At 37.4% G+C, this 12,125-nt stretch overlaps 2 long non-coding RNA genes and 1 other non-coding gene across 3 annotated transcripts; 1 reads left to right on the top strand and 2 right to left on the bottom strand.

Moving 5' to 3' along the window:
• Positions 1-317: 317 nt before the first annotated feature.
• LOC122053659 lies at positions 318-710 on the bottom strand. The gene is made up of 2 exons (XR_006132289.1): positions 491-710; positions 318-413 (listed from the first exon to the last, which is right to left on the bottom strand). It is a non-coding gene; the product is annotated as an uncharacterized LOC122053659 (long non-coding RNA).
• Positions 711-3,242: 2,532 nt separating this feature from the next.
• LOC122053658 lies at positions 3,243-4,277 on the bottom strand. The gene is made up of 4 exons (XR_006132288.1): positions 3,981-4,277; positions 3,775-3,872; positions 3,382-3,558; positions 3,243-3,314 (listed from the first exon to the last, which is right to left on the bottom strand). It is a non-coding gene; the product is annotated as an uncharacterized LOC122053658 (long non-coding RNA).
• A 2,965-nt stretch (positions 4,278-7,242) lies between these two features.
• Positions 7,243-7,350, top strand: LOC122054407. The gene has a single exon (XR_006132723.1). It is a non-coding gene; the product is annotated as a small nucleolar RNA R71 (small nucleolar RNA).
• The last annotated feature ends 4,775 nt before the right edge of the window (positions 7,351-12,125 follow it).

Raw genomic sequence — 12,125 nt, 5'->3', positions numbered from 1 at the left:
CAACCAAAGAATACTAATGCAAACTAACCCCAATGATAAGGCAATCAATCTACCTCAAAACTTCTAGTAACCAACACATAATACTTGAAACAAAAGGAATCCCTAAGCTCTTGCGTTGGCTAAAAGAAACAAGTAGAAGTATAAATAACCAAAAGACAAATGCACCTTTAAAGCTGTTTCATGTACAGCTGTTTGTTGCTAACCTCATCTTCAGTTGCCTATGCTATCTCATAAAATAATGCATCATACCATGGAGGCACTAACTGGTAGGGGAAGTTGACAAAGCGTTGAGAAACTACAAGGCCCACATCACCCGCTTGTCATTCCAAATATGTCTTCATCTTTTTGTTTGTGGATTCCTCAGTACATGCTTCAAGCAAGAACCCTTTGAGTTACTTAATTCATCTGTGATGCTGGGAGCAATAAAACTTCATATTGCAGCATAAAAAATGAGCAAAGCAAAAGATGACATAGGTTTACTAAGGATGACCTGGTATCTTTGCAGATTAATAACACTGATGATGCCAAAAGGACCACCATCATCATCATCTACATGCCCTACTTCATCTTGCTCATCCAATTTGACAATTGTACCAACAGTTGTCTGCTCCAAGATCAAATCCACAAAACCAGTGAGGTCCCATGGATTGTTGTCAAGGCAATTGTGAAGAAGAAGCTTCACCCCACTAAAATCCCGCGGCTTAGGGTCAAAGAACCCAAAATCTACATGTAGCATGTCAACCTAACCCAAGCACAGCCTGTTGGTTGCTACTCGGAAAACCTATAGGTTTCACTGTACAAAAATTTTGTACAAAAGTCTGAACCTTTTCCTAGCTACCACGTGTTCTTTTAAATTAAATTTTGGATCGCCTGCGGAACTTAACACGTTTGATCCAAAACTTAATCTATTTGTTCTTTTAGGTTTTGACTTGGATCTCCTGCGGAACTTTACACGTTCGACCCAAGTCTCCTTAAGTTATTAATTCCATTAAATATTAATTTCCATAATTGGTTCCCAGTACTGACGTGGCGAGGCACATGGCCTTCTTGGATATGGGAGCAACCACCACCGACTAGACAAAACTTTTTATAGAAAGCTAATATTTAATTTCCTAAAATAACTTTAGGTTAACCAAAGAGAACAATCAAATCACAAGGAAAAGAAAAAACAAAAGAACACAGCATCGAAAAAAAAACATATTCGAAATTCTAGAACATAAGCCTCTTGTATTTGGTATTATTTCCATAAATAACTAGCATGATGCGGAAATAAAAATTACTAGTTATACCTTGTAGAAAAACCTCTTGATCTTCTACCGTATTCCTCTTCTAACCTCGGACGTTGTGTGGGCAACGATCTACCGAGATGAGAAACCACCAACCACCTTCTTCTCCTCCAAGCAAGGTTCGGCCACAAAAGAAAACTTCACCAAGGAGAAAAACCAAAATACTAACCAAGCTCCAAGAGATGCTAGCTTTCTCTCCTTCTTCTTCTTCTTCTCCAAGTAGTATCCGGCCACCACAAGAGCTCCAAGGGGAAGAGAGAGGTTCGGCCACCACAAGAGGAAGAGAGGGAGAGGATGGTCGGCCACACCAAGGAACAAAAGAGGGAGAGAAATAATAGATGTTGTGTCTCTTGAAAGCACCCTCACCCCTTCTTTTATATTCCTTGGCCTAGGCAAATTAGGAAATTTAATTGCAATAAAATTTCCTCAATTTCCTTGACATGATTTAATTGAGAAAAATAAAATAAAATTTCCCAATTAAATCTACATTGGCCGGCCACATCATTGGAGAACAAATTGGACAAGTTTCAATCAACAATTAAAACTTCCTAATTTGTTTCCGGAAATTTTAAAATTAAAATTTCTCTTTAAAAATCTCTACATGGTTAATAAAAGAAATTTCTATAATTTTAATTTTACAACATGTGAATAATTTTTAAAGAGAAAATAAAATATCTCATCAATCTACAAATAAGGAAAGAGATCTAATCTCTTTCTTTAATCTTTTGTAAATTTTATAAGAGAGATAATTTAATTTAAATTCTCTTTAATAAATTATTTCTTCCACATAATAAAAATTAAAATTAAAATTCTTTTTAATTTATTTTGGCCGGCCCTACTAGCTTGGGTTCAAGCTAGGGCCGGCCACCCAATCTTATACCTAGGCCGGCCCTAGCTTGTTCCCAAGCTAGCTTGGCCGGCCCCTATTGGGTGGGTATAGAAGGTGGGTATAGGTGGGTATAGAACTCTATAAATAAGAGGCTACGATAGGGACCGAGAGGAGGAATTGGTTTTGGTCTCCCGATAAAATTAAGCATCCCGTGTTCGCCCCGAACACACAACTTATTTTTATCAATGATAATTCATTCCACTAGAGAACTATCATTGAACTACCGCACCAATCCCAAATTACATTTTTTGGGCTCCTTCTTATTATGAGCATGTTAGTCTCCCTGTGTTTAAGATATCGAATGTCCACTAATTAAGTGAGTTATTGACAACTCATTTAATTAATATCTAAGTCCAAGAGTAGTACCACTCAACCTTATCATCATGTCGGACTAAGTCCACCTGCAGGGTTTAACATGACAATCCTTATGAGCTCCTCTTGAGGACATTATCAACCTAGTATCTCTAGGACACAGTTTCCTTCTATAATCAACAACACACACTATAAGTGATATCATTTCCCAATTTATCGGCTTATTGATTTATCGAACTAAATCTCACCCATTGATAAATTAAAGAAATAAATATCAAATATATGTGCTTGTTATTATATTAGGATTAAGAGCACACACTTTCATAATAACCGAGGTCTTTGTTTCTTTATAAAGTCAGTATAAAAGAAACGACCTCAAATGGTCCTGCTCAATACACTCTGAGTGTACTAGTGTAATTATACAGTCAAGATAAACTGATACCTAATTACACTACGACCTTCTAATGGTTTGTTCCTTTCTATTTTGGTCGTGAGCTACTGTTTATAATTTATAAGGTACTGATAATATCATCTTCTGTATGTGACACTACATACTATATTATATACAATATAAATTAATTGAACAACTACAACTAAATGTAGAAAATTTGACCTAATGTGATTCTTTATTCATAATGAATGTTTACAAAGCTTAGGCTTTCAGTATACACTCCAACACAGCCAATATCAAGTGTTAGCTCTAAATCATAATAAATTAGGATGTAAAACGCATGGGAACATTTTTCTTAAGTGTTCCTCATCTTCATCCACTTCTTCAAATTTGACATGTTCAAGACATTTAGTGGGTTTCAGCTCAGGAATGGAATCTTAGAAAATGAGATAATGTTAGAAGAAGAAATGGAAAAGACAAAGAGAGGGAAGAAGTGACTAAACCTAGTGGCTTAATGAAGGCGGAACGGAACGCGAATAGGTAGGGGCAAAGCAGCTGAATAAAATAGTCCGAGCAAAGGAAGAGAATCCAAGAAAGGCATGGACAATTGGGACACCATGTCGCTTCGAAGGTCGTTGGTGGTTCATGTGTCTCCTCAATAGTGGAACCATAAGTTTTTCCTGAATTAAGAACTAAATATCACTAAAAAATTTCAATACAAAATAGGAGAAACAAGAAACATAAGCAACAAGAAGAAACATGTCATAAACTGAATTTAAGTTAACACAACAAAATCTAGCAAAGACTTGAACTTTTTGTCTGAAACTAGGAAATGATTCCCTGTGAAGCAAGGCTTAATCAATCCTTTGTGAATGACAATGTCCAGGACAACATACCTAGACATCGACCTCTTCTCCATGATCAATGACAGAACATTTGGATTCTTCACTATATGCTCCGATGTCCATGCCAGCTTCAAATTTGAGAACCAGAACTAGAAAAGATTCAAATTTTCTTACCTATCAAATTCATTGAAGTCTAATGTTTCTCCCTAAAACCTATAAAATTAAGCTCAAAGATAAATCTAAGCAAAAGTACTCACCTTGTAAGGTGATCTTGGCACCTTCCTCGGCACCCCAGGGTGGAAATGCGAGAACCCTAGAAGCCCATCCTCAAACTATGCTGCAAGAGATCGTTGGGCCACGTCAACCTTGTACTAAAACATATTGCTACTGGAAGTCAAAAACGTCAACGAAGACGAAGAGGACATTGAGGTAGACGAGGAAACCCTCCCAGCCACCCCCGATGAGAGGTCGAGCATGGCGGCCTGATCTACTCCAAAGAGGACAATCCTTAGGGAGAGAAGTGTAGGCTTGAGATTTGTCCCCCTTTTTAGCGTCAGACGAGGCAGCGGAAGGCAAGGATGAAACACCGAAGAGGGCGAAGTTGGATCCGATGTGGTTCTGATAAATCAACGCTGTAGACGGTGAGGGGTGACTTGGCCAGCGACGAGGATGAAGGAGGCTTCGATTTTGGCGGAGATGGTTTGTTAGGTGTTTCGGCGGAGATGAGTGTTGGAAACTAGGTTTTCCTTACCCTCTGTTTGGGAGGAGGTGAGTAAAGGGGAGGGAAAGGTAAACATGGGTAAAAAAATTTTTTACACTTGTTTGAGAGAGAGTGAGCCATGAAGGGGAAGGGGAGAGAAGGGTAAAGCTTCCCCTTGCATGCTCGGGAATCAGCGAAATTCCTTACACCCCAAATTGGGGTGTAAGGAAGGGTAAGGAAAAATTATCCCAATTTTATCCTTATTTATATTTTCACATGCAGATTTATTAAAAAAATAAGAGGATATTTTTGTAAATTTATATATTTAACCTTCATTTCCATCCCTTTGAACTTTCCCTCCCTTCCAAACAAGGGCAAGATAAATATATTACTTTCCCTCCCTTCCCCTCCCTTCCCCTTCCATCCCCTTCCATTAATGAACCTTACCTCACCCCATCCAAACAGAGGGTTAGAGTTTTTGCAAATGAGAGTTTTTCGTAGAGTAGACTTGTTAAAAAAATAATTGTTGCATATATTAAAATAAATAATAGACAACACTTTTCAAAAAGTGTTGTCTTTGACTCGAAAAAAATACTAATAGACAACATTAGGTTAAAAAGCGTTGTCTTTAATAAAAAATATAAAATATAGACAACATTTTTCACTAAAAGCGTTGTAAAAGGAAAAAAGACAACGCTTTTTTAAAAAAGCGTTGTCTTTTACGTGTTGTGAAATCACAAATTTCTTGTAGTGCATTCTCCTCCTTTTTGACCTCTTAGATGCCCCCCATGCCCATGAAACGATCATGGCCAACTCGTGGAGGCTAATGCACACCCTGAAAACAAAGATCCAAGAATAAAAATACTTAATTGGACTAAAAGAACAACAAATGGATAACGAATTAAAATGAAACTCTTGGGTTGCCTCCCAAGAAGTACTTATTTTAGGTCTTTAGCTCGAACCCATATCAGTTAATGTGGACTAAACCCATGGAAGCACTGCTCTCCTCCTAGGGTTAATGCTCCAGTTTGCGCCTTCAGTTTCACTTGTGCAGCACAAATATACTTTTTATTGCTTGTTGGGGGCGACCTCTCAAGTTTTGCCGAATCATGCATCATGTCCGGCGACCTCCATGGAAACTACATTCCTCAGCTTTATGTACATTCGACTTGCTGGCATTTTCCTGAAAAGAAGAGATGCAATTAGGAGAATCAGATAAATTAAATTCTAACCTTTCTTTACCGATCTCCAGGGATAATTTGTGATGGTTCACATCAATGAGGGCTCCAACGGTGGCAAGGAATGATCTTCTAAGGATGATTGAGATCTTGGGATCCTCCTCCATATCTAGGACAACAAAATCTGCGAGAACGATGCATCCACCTATCTCTACTGGCACATCCTCCAATATACCCATTGGATATCTACATGAATAATGAGCCAATTGTAGTGTCATAGTAGTAAGTTTGATATTCTGGAGTCCTAGTTCCTTGTATAACGAGTATGGAAGTTGGCTTACACTCGCTCCTAAGTCATAGAAAGCCTTGTGTATGAGCTCAGAGCTAATCTTATATGGTATAAAAAAAACTTCCTAGATCCTGGAGCTTCGGGGGATTGTCTGCCGTGAGAAGAGCTCTGCACTTCTCCATCAATGCTACAGTCTCGAAGTCACCCTTTCGTCTTCTGTTAGAAAGAATACCTTTTAAAAATTTGGCGAACTTCGGCATTTGGTGCAGTGCGTCTATTAGAGGTACTTCAATGCAGATTTCTTTAATCTTCTTAAGGAATCGGTGGAACTCTTCATCTCTTTGCGATATTATTAGCTTTTGAGGGAAATGAATCGTCTGACTTTGTGGGGGAAGCGGAAGGGTCCCTTCAACCTTCTTGGTAATCTCCTCCCTATCCTTGTTCTGGACTAAATTAGGCATGAGGGGAGATAGCTCTTCTTCTGAATCAATTCCTTTCTGAGCACCCATTTGGGGATCTCCAAAAGTTCATCCGCTCCTCAGCTCAATACGGTTGCAATGTTCCATCAGATTTATGTCGGGCTTTTCCGGAAATGCTCCCAGTGCTCTTGAAAAGGACTGGGCTACCTGAGTGATTTGGCTATCTTGCATCTTTTGATGCTTTTCATAATTCTCCATTCTTTGATTCAATTGCTTGATTTCATTCTTCATCTCTTTTTGCTCCAAGAGAGCTTCTTCAAGCATCTTTTCAATTCTGGACAGTTGTGAAGGTTGTTGTTGTTGATAAGTCTGTGGTCCAGATTTGTGGTTTTGTTGCCCAGGTTGGTAGCTTGGCTTTGCTGGTTCTTGATATTGATTTCCCCGATAAGAAAATTTTGGGTGGTTCCTCCACCCAAGATTGTATGTGTTGGAGTAGGGATTGTTTTGCCTTTGGTTATAATCGACTATCGCATCACATTGTTCAAGTTGATGTATTTATGCTTGTATTGGCCCAAGGGGACAAGTATCTCGAGCATGATCCAAACTTCCACAAGTTTCACACACACACACTTTTGCATTGACTGTGTTGTTCCCCATGGTCTCAAGCTTCTTGGTCAGAGCATCCAACCTTACAGACATGAGAGTGACTGCATCTACGTCAAATTTTCCTGATGCCTTTATTGGATTCCTAGAAAAGGAACCTCCAGATCTTTCGGTTGCCCACTGATGATGATTCTGGACCACATTCTCTATTATGTCTTCAACTTCATCAAGACTCTTGTTCATCAACGCCCCTCCTACTACAGAATCGAGGGACACCTTCGTGTGATAATTGATTCCATTGTAGAACGTGTGTAGTACAACCACTTCTCGAGGCCATGATGGGGGCACTGTCTCAACATACTCTTGAATTTGTCCCATGCTTCGAATAACGATTCTAAGTCTGCCTGTTTGAAACTTGCAATTAAATTCCTCATGTGTACAGTTTTACTTGGTGGGTAAAATTTGTCCAGAAATTTCTGCTCACACTGCTTCCAAGATGTAATGTTGTTTGCTGGTAAAGAATTAAGCTACTGCTTGGCTTTGTTTTTCAAGGAAAATTCATAAAGAATTAACCTTATTATTTCTAGAGGGACCCCGTTCACTTTCATAGTACTACAGATCTCATAGAAAAGCTCCAAGTGATGATTGGGATCATCGTGCGATCCTCCTCCAAATTGATTTTGTTGAACCATATGGATCACTGCAGGCTCGATTTCAAAATTGTTAGTCGGGTGATGCTAGACCAAAGCCCTCATGCATAAGGTGATGCGTAGTCCTTCAAAAGCTTGTCAGCCATTTCTGAAGTTTCTTGTTTTGCTTGGAGTTTTTGCAAGTTTCTTCTCCTCAGGAAAGTTCTATCAATTTCTGGAATGAATGGTAGAAGTTTTCCTGAAAGATTAGATCTTCTCATGCAAAAGTGTATATAGCAAAATATTGAATAATCTAAGTGCAGAATAAAAGAAAGAGTTAAAATATATATATGTATATATATATATATATATATATATATATTTCTTTTTTTTTATAAAAATGTAGAAAGTAGAGTGAAATAATAAAAAAAACAAGGTCTAGTCTAATCCAATATGATTATCACTAATGTTATAAGCGCAGTCCTCAGCAACAACGCCAAAAACTTATTATGCTTCCGTAAGTGCATGGATACGTCGTCAGTAATAAAAGATTATTGATCCCACGAGGATTGTTTATAAGCGCTAGTGATTGTTCATGTAGAATTAGCTAAATTACCGATGGTTGTAAGTGAACTGTTTCTTGAGAAGAAAAGAACTTGGGAAGTAGATGTGAGAACTAGCAAGAGAAAGAGAGTTTTACTTAGTTTGGGGAGAGCTCTAGGAGTTCGGTTTCGTTGTGGTGGTAACTAATGCATCATGTTCTATCCTTTCCTCATTGTCAATCAACATGTACTCGTCGGAAGTTATAGCTGTTGGTTGCTACTCGGAATATCGTACCGGTTCCTCTGTATAAAAATTTTGTACAAGTCCTGAACCTTTCCTAACAACCTATTGTGTTCTTTAGAAATTAAACTTGGAATCACAAATAGAACTTAACATTATTGATTCCAAATTTAACTTATCTGTTCTTAGAGGTTTAGACTTGGATCGCAAACGATGTTTAACATTATTGATCCAAATCCACCCATGTTACAAATTTGATTAAATATCAATTTCAGAGATCAGCCCCTAGGTCAAACATGGCAAGGTACTTGGCCTTCTTGGGTATGGGAACATTTACCACTGCCTCGACAAAGCCTTTCAAAGAAATTCAATATTTAATCTCCTTATAGTAACCCTAGGTTTAACCAAAAGGAACAATCGAATCACAAGATCGAAAAACAAAGAAACACAAATTTGAATCACAAATCTGAAACCTAGAATTACTAGCCTCTTATGTTTGGTATTTCAAGATTTAAACAAAAAGATAAACTATTTATGATGCGAAAACTAATAACTAGTTATACCTTTTATAGCTTATAGACCTCATGATCTTCTATCATATTCCTCTTCTTATCTCGGACGTCGTGTGGACGACGATCTACCAAGACGAGAATACACCCAAGCTTCCTTCTTCTCCAAGCAAGTTTCGGCCACTACAAGAACTCCAAGAGAAGATGAGGTTCGGCCACCACCACCAAGCTCCAAGGGATGCAAAAACAAAGCCTCCTATCTCTCCTTCTTCTCCAAGAAAAATCTGGCCACCAATATTTCTCCAAGAAGATGATGCCGCTGACCACTTGAGAAGAAGAATAGGGGAAGAGGATGAAGAGAAGAGTCGGCCACCACAAGGAAGAAAAGAGAGGAGGACTAGATGATATGTTGTTGTGTGGTGAGACACCTCTACCCTCTCTTTTATATTCCTTGGCCTTGGCAAATAAGGAAAATTTAAATAAAACCTTCCTTATCCTCTTTGCCAATGAAAGGAAAATTTAATTAAAATTTTCTTTCTTGTTTCTATTTGACCGGTCACCTCAACATCCTTCATACAAGGAAAGTTTTAAACAAAAATTAAAACTTCCTAATTTATTTTCAGAAATTTTTAAAATAAAAATTTCTCTTTAAAAAATTCTCTTCATGGTTGGTTATAAAAGGAAACATTTATAAATTAAAATCTCTCTATTAAAACATATGGATGATTTACAAAAAGGAAAGTTTTCTCTAAAATTAAAATCTTCCTTTTAACTACAAATAAGGAAAGATATTTTTCTCTTAATCTTTTGTAGAAAGTTATAAAAGGAAAGATTTAATTTTAAAATTCTCTTTTAAAATCATGAGGATGGTTTCATAAAAAGAAAATTTTATCAAAAATTAAAATCTTCCTTTTAACTACAAATAAGGAAAGACATCAAACCTTTCACTTAATCTTTTGTAGAAAGCTATAAATGGAAAGATTTAAATTTTAAACTCTCTTTTAAAACCATGAGGATGGTTTCATAAAAAGAAAGTTTTATCAAAAATTAAAATCTTCCTTTTCACTACAAATAAGGAAAGATATCAAACCTTTCACTTAATCTTTTGTAGAAAATTAGGAAAGATTTAAATTTTAAACTCTCTTTTAAAACCATGAGGATGGTTTCATAAAAAGAAAGTTTTATCAAAAATTAAAATCTTCCTTTTAACTACAAATAAGGAAAGATATCAAACCTTTCACTTAATCTTTTGTAGAAAATTAGGAAAGATTTAAATTTTAAACTCTCTTTTAAAACCATTGCTTCCACATAAGAAAGATTTTAAAAAAAATAAAAACCTTTTAATTTATTGTGGTCGACCACACCAAACTTGGGTTCAAGCTAGGGCTGACCACACCTTGGATCCAACTCACCTTGGTTTGGTCGGCCCTAGCTTGGGCTCCAAGCTAGGCTTGGCTAGCTACCTTAAGGTGGGTAAGAAGGTGGGTATAGGTGGGTATAATACTTTCTAAATAAGAGGCTACGATAGGGACTGAGAGGAGAAATTGGTTTTGGTCTCCTGATGAACTTGAGCTTCCTGTGTTCACCTCGAACACCCAACTCGAGTTCATCAATAATAACTCATTCCACTAAAGAGTTATTATTGAACTACCGCACCAATCCCATATTACTATATGGGCTCCTTCTTATCATAAGTGTGTAAGTCTCCCTGTGTTTAAGATATCGAATGTCCACTAATTAAATGAGTTACTGACAACTCATTTAATTAATATCTAATTCCAAGAGTAGTACCACTCAACCTTATTGTCATGTCGGATTAAGTCCACCTGTAGGGTTTAACATGACAATCTTATGAGCTCCTCTTGGGGACATTATCAACCTAGATTACTAGGACAGAGTTTCATTTTATAATCAACAACATACCATATAAATAATATCATTTTCCAACTTATCGGGCCTATTGATTTATCGAACTAAATCGCACCCTTTGATAAATCAAAGAAATGAATATTAAGTATATGTGCTTGTTATTATATCATGATTAAGAGCACACACTTCCATAATAACAAAGGTCTAGTTCTTTTATTTAGTCAGTATAAAAAGAACTTACCTTAAATGGTCTAGCTCAATACACTATGAGTGTACTAGTGTAATTTTATAGTCAAGATAAACTAATACCAAATTACACTACGACTATTCCAATGATTTGTTCCTATCCATCTTAGTCGTGAGCAACTGTTTTTATAATTTATAAAAAACTGATAACATGATCTTCTGTGTGTGTCACCACATACCATGTTATCTACAATATAAATTAATTGAATAACTACACTTAACTTATAAATGTAGATATTTGACCAATATGATTCTTATTTATAAGTAAATGTTTATGCAAAAAAGCTAGACTTTTAGTATACATTCCAACAATAGCCACTACCCCTAAGCACTAAATAGAGAAGATCCCTGTGAAATCCTGTTATGGTTAACTCCTGTCAGTAGGGCGCCTAGGTAGATCACAAGAATGCAAACCTGGTTGGTATCATTAAGGATAGAGATAGGGGTTTGGTTTGGTTTATTACTTCCTTGTGGAGGAATTACCTCTCCTTTCGAGGGAGTATCCTAGATATTCGTGAATGGGTTACCCTTGTCACTAGGGCCCCTCGGGTATACGATCTAAGATCTTCTCTATATGAAATTAGCAATCCCAACACAATCAATTAATACGACATGGCAAACAAGTCTCATGCATATCAAATTGAAACAAGACAAGAAAAATCATTCAAAGAGTGAAAGCATAAGCATGAATCTTACATCATAACCTATCCACAACTATTCCCTGATCCTAGAACAAGAATCTACTCCATAGACGCAGGAGAAAAATCCAAAGATATAGTATAAGTAAACATTCAATCCCCAGATAAGAAGAGAGAGGGAATAGAGATGCTTATTCAATGACGTCGAGTGATCTTCGGATCCAATCCTTTGCTTCTGGAGTTGATGCAATGATGGAGGTGATCTTGGATCGTCGAACAGAGGTCCAGGACAGCGTAGAATGACACCAAGGTGTATCTCCTTTTTTCTGGCTCCCCCCTAAGGGGAAGGGTTAAGAGCCCTTTTATAGGCTAGGGCACGGGCGCCGCACGACCCGTGCCATGACCATGCAAGATTCGCACAGCCAGCTCCTATCCTTCTTCGGGTAGAGTGGCACGGCCGTGCGAGATCCACATGGCCATGTCATCCTTTGTCTCTGGTCGTGAGACACGGTCGTGCAAGGTCACACGGTCGTGTGCTA

Source organism: Zingiber officinale, chromosome 3A (genome assembly GCF_018446385.1).
Source record: "Zingiber officinale cultivar Zhangliang chromosome 3A, Zo_v1.1, whole genome shotgun sequence".
NCBI classification, from domain to species: Eukaryota; Viridiplantae; Streptophyta; class Magnoliopsida; order Zingiberales; family Zingiberaceae; genus Zingiber; species Zingiber officinale.
Note: the sequence above shows the minus strand (reverse complement) of the source record. Positions and strands in the feature narration are given on the sequence as shown.